Raw genomic sequence first — 7,961 nt, 5'->3', positions numbered from 1 at the left:
AGCCGGGAGGACAGTTTCAGCATACCCATGGAGGAGGTAGTTCGCACAACCATAACGGCTCCAAGAATGGTAATGGGAATGGAGGAGGAAACGGACAGAACCGCACCAACCCATCTACCTCAACCAAGAGAGATCTAAGTCACATTACTTGTTTCAAGTGCCAGAAGACGGGACAGTATGCTACTGATTGTCCCGAAGCCCAGAATGGAAATGGCAATGGAAGCTCTGGGAAGAAGCCGAACCCGTTCAACAAAGGACATGTGAACCACGTGAGCGTGGAGGAGGTTGAAGCTCAGCCTGATGCAGTAATAGGTAAGTTTTTGGTTAAGTCATTTACTGCAACCGTTCTTTTCGATACTGGTGCATCACTATATTGATCATATCTACTATATGATTCACGCTCGACCTTTCGGTCTCAGTGTTCCGAGGACATATCTGCATATGCTAGGCTCGTCAAGTTTAACCTGAGTATTCCGTGTGTGCAACTGTTTTGCACCCGTTGTATTTGAACGTAGAGCCTAGCACACCCGATCATCACGTGGTGTCTCAGCACGAAGAACTTTCGCAACGGTGCATACTCAGGGAGAACACTTATACCTTGAAATTTAGTGAGAGATCATCTTATAATGCTACCGTCGAACTAAGCAAAATAAGATGCATAAAATATAAACATCACATGCAATCAATATAAGTGATATGATATGGCCATCATCATCTTGTGCTTGTGATCTCCATCTCCGAAGCATCGTCATGATCACCATCGTCACCGCCACGACACCTTGATCTCCATCGTAGCATCGTTGTCGTCTTGCCAACTATTGCTTTTACGACAATCTCTACCTCTTAGTGATAAAGTAAAGCAATTACAGGGCGATTGCATTGCATACAATAAAGCGACAACCATATGGCTCCTGCCAGTTACCGATAACTCGGTTACAAAACATGATCATCTCATACAATAAAATATAGCATCATGCCTTGACCATATCACATCACAACATGCCCTGCAAAAACAAGTTAGACGTCCTCTACTTTGTTGTTGCAAGTTTACGTGGCTGCTACGGGCTGAGCAAGAACCATTCTTACCTACGCATCAAAACCACAACGATAGTTCGTCAAGTTAGTGTTGTTTTAACCTTCTCAAGGACCGGGCGTAGCCACACTCGGTACAACTAAAGTTGGAGAAATTGACACCCGCCAACCACCTATGTGCAAAGCACGTCGGTAGAACCAGTCTCGCGTAAGCGTACGTGTAATGTCGGTCCGGGCCACTTCATCCAACAATACCGCCGAACCAAAGTATGACATGCTGGTGAGCAGTATGACTTGTATCACCCACAACTCACTTGTGTTCTACTCGTGCATATAACATCTACGCATAAAACCAGGCTCGGATGCCACTGTTGGGGAACGTAGTAATTTCAAAAAAATTCCTACGCACACACAAGATCATGGTGATGCATGGCAACGAGAGGGGATAGTGTGTCCACGTACCCTCGTAGACCAAAAGCGAAAGCGTTAGCACAACGCAGTTGATGTAGTCGTACGTCTTCACGATCCGACCGATCCAAGTACCGAACGTACGGCACCTTCGAGTTCAGCACACGTTCAGCTCGATGACGTCCCGCGAACTCCAATCTAGTAGATCTTCACGGGAGAGTTCCGTCAGCATGATGGCATGATGACGGTGATGATGTTGCTACCGACGCAGGGCTTCACCTAAGCACCGCTACGATATGACCGAGGTGGAATATGGTGGAGGGGGGCACCGCACACGGCTGGAATAGATCAACAGATCAACTTGTGTGTCTAGAGGTGCCCCCCTGCCCTCGTATATAAAGGATCAGGGGAGGAGGCCGCCGGCCAGGAGGAGGGCGCGCCAGGGAGGAGTCCTACTCCCACTGGGAGTAGGACTCCCTCTTTTCCTAGTTGGAGTAGGAGGGGAAAGGAAGGGAAGGAGAGGGGAGGAAGGAAAGGGGGCGTCGCCCGCCCCCTCCTTGTCCAATTCGGACTAGAGGGGGAGGGGGGCACGACCAGCCCTAGCCGCCGCTCCTCTTCTCCACTAAGGCCCATCATGGCCCATTAAACTCCCCGGGGGGTTCCAGCAACCCCCCGGTACTCCGGTATATGTCCGAAACTCCCCGAAACCATTCCGGTGTCCGAACATAGTCATCCAATATATCGATCTTTACGTCTCGACCATTTCGAGACTCCTCGTCATGTCCGTGATCACATCCGGGACTCCAAACTATCTTCGGTACATCAAAACACAAAAACTCATAATACAATCGTCATCAAACTTTAAGCGTGCGGACCCTACGGGTTCGAGAACTATGTAGACATGACCGAGACACGTCTCCAGTCAATAACCAATAGCGGAACCTGGATGCTCATATTGGCTCCTACATATTTTGCGAAGATCTTTATCGGTCAAACCGCATAACGACATACGTTGTTCCCTTTGTCATCGGTATGTTACTTGCCCGACATTCGATCGTCGGTATCTCAATACCTAGTTCAATCTCGTTACCGGCAAGTCTCTTTACTTGTTCCATAATACATCATCCCGCAACTAACTCATTAGTTACAATGCTTGCAAGGCTTATAGTGATGTGCATTACCGAGTGGGCCCAGAGATACCTCTCCGGCAATCGGAGTGACAAATCCTAATCTCGAAATACGCCAACCCAACAAGTACCTTCGGAGACACTTGTAGAGCTCCTTTATAATCACCCAGTTACATTGTGACGTTTGGTAGCACATAAAGTGTTCCTCTGGTAAACGGGAGTTGCATAATCTCATAGTCATAGGAACATGTATAAGTCATGAAGAAAGCAATAGCAGAATACTAAATGATCAAGTGCTAAGCTAACGGAATGGGTCAATTCAATCACATCATTCTGCTAATGATGTGATCCCGTTAACCAAATGACAACTCATGTCTATGGCTAGGAAACATAACCATCTTTGATCAACGAGCTAGTCAAGTAGAGGCATACTAGTGACACTCTATTTGTCTATGTATTCACACAAGTATTATGTTTCCGGTTAATACAATTCTAGCATGAATAATAAACATTTATCATGATATAAGGAAATTAATAATAACTTTATTATTGCCTCTAGGGCATATTTCCTTCATGACACCCATCACAAGACAAGAAAAATTTATGGGCATCTTTGAAGAGAGTAGGCCAATAAGAACCAGATTGCAATACCTTATGCGCGGTTCTGTCTCCAGCGTGGTGTCCTCCATAAGCTTCGGAGTGACACTTGCCTAGGATATGTTCCTGTTCATGCTCAGGTACACAACATCTAATAACACCATCTACTCCTTCTTTACAAAGGTGTGGGTCATCCCAGAAGTAATGTCTAAAATCATAGAAAAACTTTTTCTTTTGCTGGTATGTGAAACTAGGTGGTATAAATTTAGCAAGAATGTAATTAGCATAATCAGCATACCATGGAGCAGTACGAGAAGCATTTATGACAGCTAATTGTTCATCAGGAAAGCTATCATCAATAGGTAGTGGGTCATCAAGAACATTCTCTAACCTAGACAAGTTGTCTGCAACGGGGTTCTCAGCTCCCTTTCTATCAATAATATGCAGATCAAATTCTTGTAGCAAGAGAACCCATCTAATATGTCTAGGTTTAGAGTCTTTCTTTTCCATAAGATATTTAATAGCAGCATGATTAGTGTGAACAATTACTTTAGAATCAACAATATAAGGTCTGAACTTATCACAAGCAAATACAATTGCTAAAAATTCTTTTTCAGTAGTAGCATAATTTCTCTGGGCATTGTCTAGAGTTTTACTAGTATATTGGATAACATTTAATTTCTTATCAACTCTTTGTCCTAGAACAGCACCTACAACATAATCACTAGCATCACACATAATTTCAAAGGGTAGATTCCAATCAGGAGGTTGAACAATAGGTGCAGAAATCAATGCTTTCTTAAGTATTTCAAATGCTTCTACACAATCATCATCAAAGACAAAAGGAATATCATTTTGTAAGAGATTAGTCAGAGGCCTGGAGATTTTAGAGAAGTCCTTAATGAACCTCCTATAAAAACCGGCATGACCAAGGAAACTTCTTATACCTTTAATGTCCTTGGGACACGGCACCTTTTCAATAGCATCAACTTTAGCTTTATCAACTTAAATGCCTCTTTCAGAAATTTTATGCCCCAAGACAATACCTTCATTAACCATAAAGTGGCACTTCTCCCAATTCAAGACAAGATTAGTTTCTTCACATCTCTACAAAACTCGATCAAGGTTGCTTAAGCAATCATCAAAAGAAGTTCCGTAAACAGAGAAATCATCCATGAAAACCTCAACAATATTTTCACAAAAGTCAGAGAATATAGCAGTCATACATCTTTGAAAGGTAGCAGGTGCATTGCATAAACCAAAAGGCATACGTCTATAAGCAAAGGTACCCAAAGGGCAAGTAAAAGTTGTCTTTCCTTGATCCTCTTTTGACACAGGTATTTGAGAGGAACCAGAATAACCATCTAGAAAGCAAAAATGTGTATGTTTGGATAATCTTTCTAGCATTTGATCAATAAAAGGTAAAGGGTAATGATCCTTTTTAGTAGCTTTATTCAATTTGCGGAAATCAATTACCATTCTATAACCTGTAACAATTCTTTGTGGGATCAATTCATCTTTATCATTAGGAACAACAGTAATACCTCCCTTCTTGGGGACACAATGGACATGACTTACCCACTGACTATCAGCAACGGGATAGATTATACCTGCCTCCAGAAGCTTTAGTATTTCTTTTTTACCACTTCCTTCATCTTAGGATTTAACAGTTGTTGATGATCAACAACCGGTTTAGCATCTTTCTTCAATTTTATCTTGTGCTGACATAGAGTGGGACTAATGCCCTTAAGATCACCAACATGATATCCAATAGCAGCACGGTGTTTCTTCAGAGTTTTCAATAATTTCTTTTCTTCATGCTCTGAAAGGTTAGCATTAATAATAAGAGGATATATCTTTTTCTCATCAAGATAAGCATATTTAAGAGTATCCGATAATGGTTTAAGCTCAAACACGGGATCACCCTTGGGTGGCAGAGGATCCCCTAGGATTTCAACAGGCAAGTTGTGTTTCAAAATAGGTTCCTGTTTAAAGAATACTTCATCTATTTCCCTTCTTTCATTCATAAACATATCATTTTCATGGTCGAGCAAATATTGTTCTAAAGGATCATTAGGAGGCACGACAATAGAAGCAAGACCAATAATTTCATCTTTACTGGGCAGTTCTTTATCATGGGGTTGTCTATGAAATTTAGCAAAATTAAACTAATGAGACATATCCCCCAAACCAATAGTAACAACATCCTTTTTGCAGTCACCAAATATAATGGGACAAAAGTTATCTTGTGGGGAACCAAGAACAAGAAAATCAGCAGGATATTTAACTTTCCCAGACAAGACTTCAACATCTCTAATAATCCCAACTGGTGAAATAGTGTCTCTATTGGCAAGCTTAATTGTAACATCAATTTCCTCTACCTCAGCAGGTGCAATATCATGCATAATTTCTTTGTATAAGGAATGAGGTATCGCACTTGCACTAGCACCCATATCACATAAGCCATGATAGCAATGATATCCTATTTTAACAGAAATAACAGGCATGCCCACAACAGGTCTATGTTTATTTTTAGTATCAGGTCTAGCAATTCTAGCAGCTTCATCACAGAAGTAAATAACATGCCCATCAATATTATCAGCCAAGAGATCCTTAACCATAGCAATACTAGGTTCACCTTTAATTTGCTCAGGGGGTTTGGGTGTCTTAGTATTACTCTTACGAACCACAGTTGAAGCTTGAGTGTGATCCTTTATTCTAACAGGAAAAGGTGGTTTCTGAATATAAGCAGTAGGAACAATAGGATCATTATAAGTGATAGTCTTTTCTTCAACTTTAATAGGTGCAACTACTTTTACTTCAATGGGAGGATTATATTTAAACCACTTCTCCTTAGGGAGATCAACATGAGTAGCAAATGATTCATAGAAAGAAGCTACTATCTCAGAGTCAAGTCCATATTTAGTGCTAAAGTCACGGAAAACATTGGTATCCATAAAAGATTTAACACATTCAAACTTAGGTGTTATACCTGACTCCTTACCTTTGTTGAGGTCCCAATCTTCAGAGTTGCATTTAATTCTTTCCAATAAATCCCATTTGAATTCAATAGTCTTCATCATAAAGGAACCAGTACAAGAAGTATCGGGCATGGAGCGATTGTTGAGAGAAAGCCGAGCATAAATTTTTTGAATAATAATTTATCTTGAGAGCTCATGGTTGGGGCATGAATATAACATTGACTTAAGCCTCCCCCAAGCTTGAGCGATGCTTTCTCCTTCGCGAGGCCAAAAATTATATATATAATTACGATCACGATGAACAAGATGCATAGGATAAAACTTCTGATGAAATTCCAATTTCAATCGGTTGTAGTTCCATGATCCCATACATCACATAGCCTAAACCATGTCAATGCCTTTCCCTTCAAAGATAAAGGGAAGACCTTCTTCTTGATAACATCCTCGGGCATACCTGCAAGCTTAAATAATCCACAAACTTCATCCACATAGATTAAGTGCAAATCAGGATGCAATGTTCCATCTCCTGTAAAAGGGTTAGCTAGCAGTTTCTCTATCATACCCGAAGGAATTTCAAAGTAAACATTTTCAGTAGGTTCAGTAGGTTGAGGAGCAACTCTTTGCTCTACTGGTCGGAGTGAAGATACCCTGAACAAGCCCCTCAAAGGATTATGTTCCATAGTAACAAGTGACAGTAAATTTCAGCACACTATATAAATTTTTCCTTACCAAATTCCACCTACCAAAGGCGCTTCACTCCCCGGCAACGACTCCAGAAAAGAGTCTTGATGACCCAAGTATAGGGGATCTATCGTAGTCCTTTTGACAAGTAAGAGTGTCGAACCCAACGAGGAGCAGAAGGAAATGACAAGCGGTTTTCAGTAAGGTATTCTCTGCAAGCACTGAAATTGTCGGTAACAGATAGTTTTGTGATAAGGTAATTTGTAACGGGCAACAAGTAATGAAAGTAAATAAGGTGCAGCAAGATGGCCCAATCCTTTTTGTAGCAAAGGACAAGCCTGGAAAAACTCTTATATAGAGAAAAGCAATCCCGAGGACACATGGGAATTATCGTCAAGCTAGTTTTCATCACGCTCATATGATTCGCGTTCGTTACTTTGATAATTTGGTATGTGGGTGGACCAGTGATTGGGTGCTATCCTTTCATGGACAAACATCCCACTTATGATTAACCCCTATTGCAAGCATCCGCAACTACAAAAGAAGTATTAAGGTAAACCTAACCATAGCATGAAACATATGGATCCAAATCAGCCCCTTATGAAGCAACTCATAAACTAGGGTTTAAGCTTCTGTCACTCTAGCAACCCATCGTCTACTTATTACTTCCCAATGCCTTCATCTAGGCCCAAACAATGGTGAAGTTTCATGTAGTCGACGTTCACATAACACCACTAGAGGATAGACAACATACATCTCATGAAAATATCGAACGAATACCAAATTCACATGACTACTTATAGCAAGACTTCTCCCATGTCCTCAGGAACAAACGTAACTACTCACAAATCATATTCATGTTCATAATCAGAGGGATATTAATATGCATAAAGGATCTGAACATATGATCTTCCACCAAATAAACCAACTAGCATCAACTACAAGGAGTAATCAACACTACTAGCAAACCATAGGTACCAATCTGAGGCTTTGGGACAAAGTTTGGATACAAGAGATGAACTAGGGTTTTAGAGGAGATGGTGCCGGTGAAGATGTTGATGGAGATTGACCCCCTCCCGATGAGAGGATCGTTGGTGATGACGATGGCGATGATTTCCCCCTCCCAGAGGGAAGT

The sequence above is a fragment of the Triticum aestivum genome, chromosome 1D (genome assembly GCF_018294505.1).
Source record: "Triticum aestivum cultivar Chinese Spring chromosome 1D, IWGSC CS RefSeq v2.1, whole genome shotgun sequence".
NCBI classification, from domain to species: domain Eukaryota; kingdom Viridiplantae; phylum Streptophyta; class Magnoliopsida; order Poales; family Poaceae; genus Triticum; species Triticum aestivum.
This window is presented reverse-complemented; position numbering follows the sequence as displayed.